Source organism: Octopus bimaculoides, chromosome 13, assembly GCF_001194135.2.
Source record: "Octopus bimaculoides isolate UCB-OBI-ISO-001 chromosome 13, ASM119413v2, whole genome shotgun sequence".
NCBI classification, from domain to species: domain Eukaryota; kingdom Metazoa; phylum Mollusca; class Cephalopoda; order Octopoda; family Octopodidae; genus Octopus; species Octopus bimaculoides.
Genome location: NC_068993.1, coordinates 37,043,897 through 37,051,345, shown reverse-complemented (window position 1 = coordinate 37,051,345; position 7,449 = coordinate 37,043,897). Strand labels below are relative to the sequence as shown.

The 7,449-nt window shown below is 38.4% G+C and overlaps 1 long non-coding RNA gene across 1 annotated transcript in view; it reads left to right on the top strand.

Annotated features, from left to right (window-relative positions):
* Positions 1-1,426: 1,426 nt before the first annotated feature.
* LOC106878850 (uncharacterized) overlaps positions 1,427-7,449 on the top strand; it is a 21,942-nt gene continuing 15,919 nt past the window's right edge. The window contains exons 1-2 of the long non-coding RNA XR_001410558.2: positions 1,427-2,267; positions 5,098-5,236. This is a non-coding gene — a long non-coding RNA (uncharacterized LOC106878850). The remainder of the gene's footprint in view (positions 2,268-5,097; positions 5,237-7,449) is intronic.

Sequence of the window (7,449 nt, the reverse complement as noted above, 5' to 3'; positions counted from 1 at the left end):
AATGAAGGAAGGAAGGAAGAAATGAAGAAATGAAGGAAAGAAGGAATGAAGGAAGGAAGGAAGGAAGGAAGGAAGGAAGGAAGGAAGGAAGGAAGGAAGGAAGGAAAGAGCTTTGCCGTTAGTCACAAGCAAGTACGAGCTGGTATGTTATATCATGCTTTCGCTAATCGTTTTAGGTATCTATGTAGTCGCAGGTAGACATAGACACCCTCTAGGCTCTCCCACCCTTTACTCAGGGTGATAGTGAGTATTTGACATCAAGCAGAAGAAAGAGTTTCACCAAAAAGTCGGCTGCTGCTCATTTACAATTTAAAAACTGCGGGAAATGAAGTGCTTTACTCAAGGACACGACGCATCACTCGATTCACGAATCCAACCCATCACCTTATCATAGGAACCCTAACACTCTAACCACTAGGCTACACACCTTCTCTCATATATACAGGTCGATATAACTTAAACTTTGTTTACGTTATAGACGTAGATTCAGCGTTGTTGCACTCAATGTAACAGCATGATGCCATGTTTGTTGTTACTATTGTTGCTACTGCTGCTGCTGTTGTTGTCGTTGTTATGTTGCTGCTGTTGCTGCTGTTGCTGCTGTTGCTGCTGCTGCTGCTGCTGCAGTTGTGCCGCCACTACTGTTGATGTTGCTATCGTTGTCGTTGTTGCTACTGCTGTGGTTGTTGCTACTGTTGTTATTGTTGTTCTTGTTGCTGTTGCCGATGATTGTTGTTGCTGTTCTTGTTCTGCCCTGGTCGAATAAACCTTTAGCCTGGGACAGTCCAACCATAACCATACTATCGTGTCTTTTACATCAGATATCGTCTGTCTATCCAATGAGTTATTTAAAAAAGACTATAAATTAATTTCAGGAAGACTTGGATACTATTTCTTGTAGATCGAGAGACCATGCAGAGGCTTCCGTGTATGTCTGTAAGTTTGTGTGTGTACGTGTGTGTGTGTGTGTGTGTGAGAGAGAGAGAGAGAGAGAGAGAGAGAAAGGAGAGCACGTGCGTGTGTGCTTGAGTACGTGTGTGTATATTTCGTGAGTGTATCTGTGTGCTTGTATGCATACGTGTTTGTGTATATGCGTCTCTCTATGCTTCCAAACGCATCCTTTTGTGTGTGTCTGTGTGTGCCTGTGTGTGTCTGTGTGTGTGTCTGCTTGTATGTGAGTGTGCATGTTTCTATTAATGCATTTGTCTGAGTGTGGATATGCTTTTCAGTGTATGTGCTTGTGTATGTGTGTATATATAACCCTGTATCAGTATGCTGCATCAGTAACTGTATATGTGTGTGCGTGTATGTGTGTGGATCCACTAAATCTGAGAACAAGGTTTCAACAAAGAGAGGTAAATGGAATGAACCAACTAACATCACACACGCGCGCGTGCGCACTAACTGGCGTTCAAATACATTTGCTATTCGAGCTTTATTTTTGTTGCTTTCGCTTTGTGTTGAGATTTTTTTTTGTAGTCTTTTTTGGTGGGGGGGGGGGCTTTCCTTTTTCACCAATAATTATCAAAGACCCATGCTTCACGGAGTAATTCTGCGGATTCTAACTCAGAACTATAATTTGAGTAACCACAAAGTGTTAACGAGATCTTGCAATCATCTCCCTGCCTATTGTCGGTACAAAAAAACAAACATTAACCGATCATCCTACTTCATTAGGTTGTATGATTAGATTACCAAAGAATTATGTGGTGTTAGCAGGAGGGAGAGGGGGGTAAAACACCGAGTGGATACTGTTGCGGAATTCTGATACCTTTAAGGACTAGTCATCGTTGGTGTGGAGGAGAACGGTACCAATGACCGTTTTCAGGATCTCTGAGACTGAAAAGAGAGATCAATGGAGTTGTCCCCTCAAATAGATCTGGCCTGCATACTTATAACAGAACGGACCCTACTAAGGGTACAGAAGGATCAGGTGGTCGTGTTGAATTGGTCAATGGATTAAGTGTGCCACTCCAAGAACAGCGGATGATCTCTATGGTGGTGATGGTGGTGGTGGGTGTTTTCTTCAGAGATTTCGTTGACCAAATTTCACTCATAAGGCTTTGATTGAGCCACAGCTATGTATGATTCCTCAAGATACCACGCAATTGGATCGAACCTAAAAACTTTGCAGCCATGAAACAAAAATTCTTAGCCATACAGCCATACAGCCATACCTGCAGCTATGTTGAATACATTGAGCGACATCGAACTAAATTGGATTGTAGGCGACAGAATCGATAGAGCGTCTGACAAAATGCTTTGCGGTAATTAATCACGTATCTTTATGTTTAGATTTTAAATTTTACTTATAAAATCCTTCCGAAATCGCTAAACTTAACGTAGTATTGGATTTGTATCTTTCTATTAAATTATACGGCTGGCTATTCACATGTGGCCCTCAAATACGAGTATCTCCCGATGCAATATTGGATTTCTGTAGTACTTTTCTTAAAACATCTTTAATATCTTTCTGTCCTGATTCTGAAGTACTAACTGTAAACATGAAGATTCAGTAAAAGTTTTCAACGAACAGAAATTTATCAGTCTACTACGTTAATTAGTTAAACTATGTAGTGGTGTATTTTCCTATTTATAAATAATTTTTTTTAATATATATTTTGATACTGATTGACTATAAATAAACGGAGGCTTCCCAAAGTCATAGCAGGGTTTCTCTCTCGCAGTACATGGTGTTGATGAGAGAAGATAAAAATGCATTCGCTGTTTCTACCAGAAGGTGCTTTGAAATGACTGTTGGTGTATTTTAAAGATTATTGCATAAACCGAGGATTCTACTTACCAACAAACAGCAGCGAATATGGCCTTTGCACAGATAAAATATGCTCCAAACATATTTGAACTAATCAAACCGTTTGTTTACTCGCATCACTGCGTTTGCATGCTGAAGAGTCTTACAGTCTGTATTAAGGAATCTATCTCTTTTTTTTATTCTTACTAAAAAGCTTCAGAAATTCCATGTAGAGTGACTGGTTAATTTTCCTCTACTATTTCTGAGCTAACACCCTGCCTTTGCCTTCCATAATACTAAACTGAGGGGGATCAAACATAAGACAAATATTAAAGTAGACAACGAGTCCCCCTGTAAAATTCCTCTTTTGATATTAACTTTCTCTCAGAGTGTGCCACCTGAGTAGAGATCAACTTTCCATTTCTTCAAGCTAAAGCTAATTAATCCTCTTATGTTGTCTGCTATACTGAATATACTCAAACATCCATTTATCTATGAGGATCATGTCATAGGCTTTCCTATAAATTATCCACGCTATTGTTAGATATTTCTTTCAAGTTTTTACTTCATTTAGAACTGCTTTATCTATGAATAAAAAGATTATGCGTTCCTCTAGCTTTCTTCCTGCAAACTTTCTGTTCTTCTGCAGTAAATTCTAGTTGTCAAGGTACTCGTAAATGCTTTCTGAAAGCATTCCTGTTAACAGCTTCTACACTAATATAGTTGTTAGCTGTATTACCCTAGCTCTTATCCTTTATAATGAGTATTGTATTCCCTCTAATCATCTAATCTGGTATTATTCCTCCACTGAGGCAATCCTGAAGTTATTTCCTCAGCTGCCCATGTAAACCACTAATTTTTTTTTGCCAGTACCCTTGAACTAAATCTGATCCTGGGGCCCTTCCAATTCGGCATTTTTCCTAACACTTTACTTATTATTATTATTATTATTATTATTATTATTATTATTATTGTTGTTGTTGTTGTTGTTGATAAGGGTACACCAGGCACATGCATCACAACCATATATGCGCGACATAGTGATTTCATATCAAGATAAACGGCGCATTACCTCGCAGGTGGGTCCCAGTTAGAATTTTTTTCCGGTCGAGTAGCCCATCCCGCTCAAAAGGTCACTGAATAATATTTGTTTAAGGATGTTGAGCAAAACACCCATGTTTCCATAAGTGAATTATCCAAACCCCAAAGAATTCCTCTCAACACAAGGCTATGATGTACCCCCACTACTTCTGCTCGTGATCAGAGATGCACATATCGTCAACCACTAAGGGACATGTTCAAGTAGTTAAGGTCAAGCAACTGACAGGTAATCTGTGGTATTGAGCAGACGATTTACTGTAGCCCATCTTTTTATACCAAGACAAAACAATGTACATGATAACACTTCCAATCAGTTAAGATCAGAAGCCATGAGAGCCACTGCCTTATTGTTGTTGTTATTTTCATATACACTCAACAGAAAAAATCCTAACATCGGGCTACAAGTAACCTTAGATACCATGTATCCTGGCAATTGCTTTTTTCTAGATTATTATTATTATTATTATTATTATTATTATTATTATTATTATTATTATTATTATTATTTATATATATATATCGCAAGACATTGCAAATAAAAGATACCAATGAGCTACCCAGTCTCTTTGTTGAAGACACCCAGATATACTTATTGTGTTCATTTACTCTGGTGTAGAATATGTACCAAATTTTCTGTGACTCACTACGAATGCCAGAACTAGAATCTCAGACTTTTCTTCGTAGTGTCACATATCTATAACAAAGCACAGATTGTCGTTCTAAATTGCTTAGTTCTCCTTTCAGGACCAAGAAAGATACCACGTGACCTTTTACTAGATAGAAGTGCTCTCAACCTCAGACTACATCACTGCCAAAAAATTCTTTAGCCCTCGTTTATTATTGTTACTCTACAAAGCTCAGGTGAGGTCTACAATAGCGTTTTGCTCCCACATCTGGGGTAAGCCTGCGATTGTACACACACACGAGTCATCCAGAAAAAGGGCTACTCAACTAATTGGCATAGAGTCACTCACAGACACGCTTCAGTCTCTAACCTACAGATGTACTTACCGTCTCTTCTCCCTCTCAGTCTTTTTTACTGCTGCAATAATGGGTTCTGCTCGTCGGAGTTGGCCGGTTTCGTTTCTCCCCCAACTCAGACATTCCGAACTCACTCCTCTTTCCTTCTCCACCCATCACACTTCCGCCCCTCACCAAGCCCCGCACTCAACACTACACCCCGTCCTTCCTCCTCATAGCATCGTCCCACTGGAATCTCCTCTCTGCACATGTTTTTCTTGCAGTACCGGAACACACCGCCAGGAATTTTATCCGATGCTCTAGCGATTCTGCTAGGTTTACATAAAATATTCCGCAACAACAACAACAATGACGACAGCAACAATAAGAGAAGCAGCAGCAGCAGCAATCCTGCGGATCCTGGTAATGTATCAATAAATTAATGTTTTGTTCCGTCAGTTTCGATGTGGGGTGTAAGTGTCTATGGATGTGGATCTTTGTCAATTTATTTTTATTGTATGTAATAACCTGATAGGTTAAAGTGATTAAATTTTAAGTAGCGATCTGTTAGTTTGAACTCGGCATCGACAACTTGCCAGCCAGCCTGAAGACCGACCGACCTCTAAACACCGAAGTCGAATTTATTCGGTCGAAAATTAAATTCGATTCGATTCACTTCACTTCACCGAGCGTTTCTAATGGTTCAGGTTAAATAATTAAATGAAACCTTGCATAAATTATAATAATTAACACCATTAAGATATCCATTTTCGCCATTAACTCATTCATTCTAAAATTCATTCATTTCACCTCTATAGAAATTATTCAAAACTTCACAACATAACAACCTTGCTTTGTATTAGTTGCATTTAATAATTTCTTTTTTTTTTTTCAATTTTTTTCTTTTTATCTTTTTTGTTTTTCCTTTTCTTTATTTAAATCTCAACAAACCAATGACACGTGATTGTCAATAAAATTCACATTTGTTCAAGAGAGAACGACGCCATTTTTATCGGAATTACTTGGGAAATTATATCAAATTCCTGTTATATTTCCATAGTCGTATTTCCTAAAGTGAAATGGCATCGGTTAACGTGATAAAGCGGTTCCCGATTTCCGTTATTTGGTTCCTGATTCCTCACCAGAAACGAAATTTCTCCAGTTGCTGATTTCACTGGAATAAATGTGGTCATTCCAGAGAAGTCGGGAGCAGAAGAATTTATGATGATTCTGGGGAAATCTTCAACTGCAAGCATATGGTCATTGAAAAGAAATGGGGAGTCAGAAACTAGAGGATTTCTTATTCTAAAGAAATCGGTAAAAGACAAAGAGCTAAGTGGTTAGATATGTTTTGAGTTCAACACGACAGTGCACTTTTCGTTAACTATTTAAGGCCTTGTTCAACTAGATACCTAAAATACGAGTTAGATCTTCAGGAAATTTTACCTACAATAAATCTGGCGTTCAAGCCAGATTTATCTCACGTCTTCTTGACAATCTACTAATAGTAAACTGAGAGCGTACCGCCTAAGCATTACTCCAGACCACTCAGGTGGCAAAAATAAGTACTACCTGCTATTCCAAGGACCAGCCTTGTCACAATGTGTGTCATTCGCGGTGTTGGGTGAATAATAAACTATAGAATGGTGGTCATTCTAAGGAAATAATTAAAGAAATTGGTCAAGATTGTACAGTACAGAACTGAGTACTTTACATTATACTAAATTACTAAATCAGTGCAAACTTTTAGTATTCTCCCCAGATATCATGAATCTGGCATGTACCAGATAGGATATACTTCGCTGTGGATGCGTGTTAAGATCGAAACATGTGCAGCGATGCGACAATAATTCTTTCACCTCAGTTACAGTCAGTTTTTGTTTCTTTATAAATGACTAGAATGGCTCTAGTACCTCAGGCTGTTATTGCTCAAGGCTGTTATTGCTCAAGGCTGTTATTGCTCAAGGCTGTTATTGCTCAAGGCTGTTATTGATCAAGTCGTCTGCCAAACATGCACAGTTCTGAAGTATATATATATATATATATATAAAGTCTGTGATATTTTCTAACTCTGGAGACCAGTGAAAGGAAACATGGATTATAATACACGACACAACTTGACAATTTTCTTTTTCAATGTATAAGGATGCACATGAAGCTCTAAATACTGGTGGCTATGCTAAGTAACAAAGATCACACTATACAATCATACACACACACACACACACACCACTCACACACACACATGGATGTAAGTATTCATGTATGTATGTATGCATGCATGTATGTATGCATGTATGTATGTAATGTATGTATGAATGAATATATGCATCTGTATATATGTATGTGTGTGTATATGTGTGTGTGTGTGTGTGTGTATTCTTTTCTTTCTTTTATTCTTTTACTTCTTTCAGTCATTTGACTGCGGCCATGCTGAAACACCGCCTTTAGTCGAACAAATCGACCCCAGGACTTATTCTTTGTAAGCCTAGTACTTATTCTATCGAACTCTTTTGCCGAACCGCTAAGTTACGGGGACGTAAACACACCAGCATCGGTTGTCAAGCAATGGTGGGGGACAAACACAGACAAACATACACACACACACACACACACACATATATATACATATACAT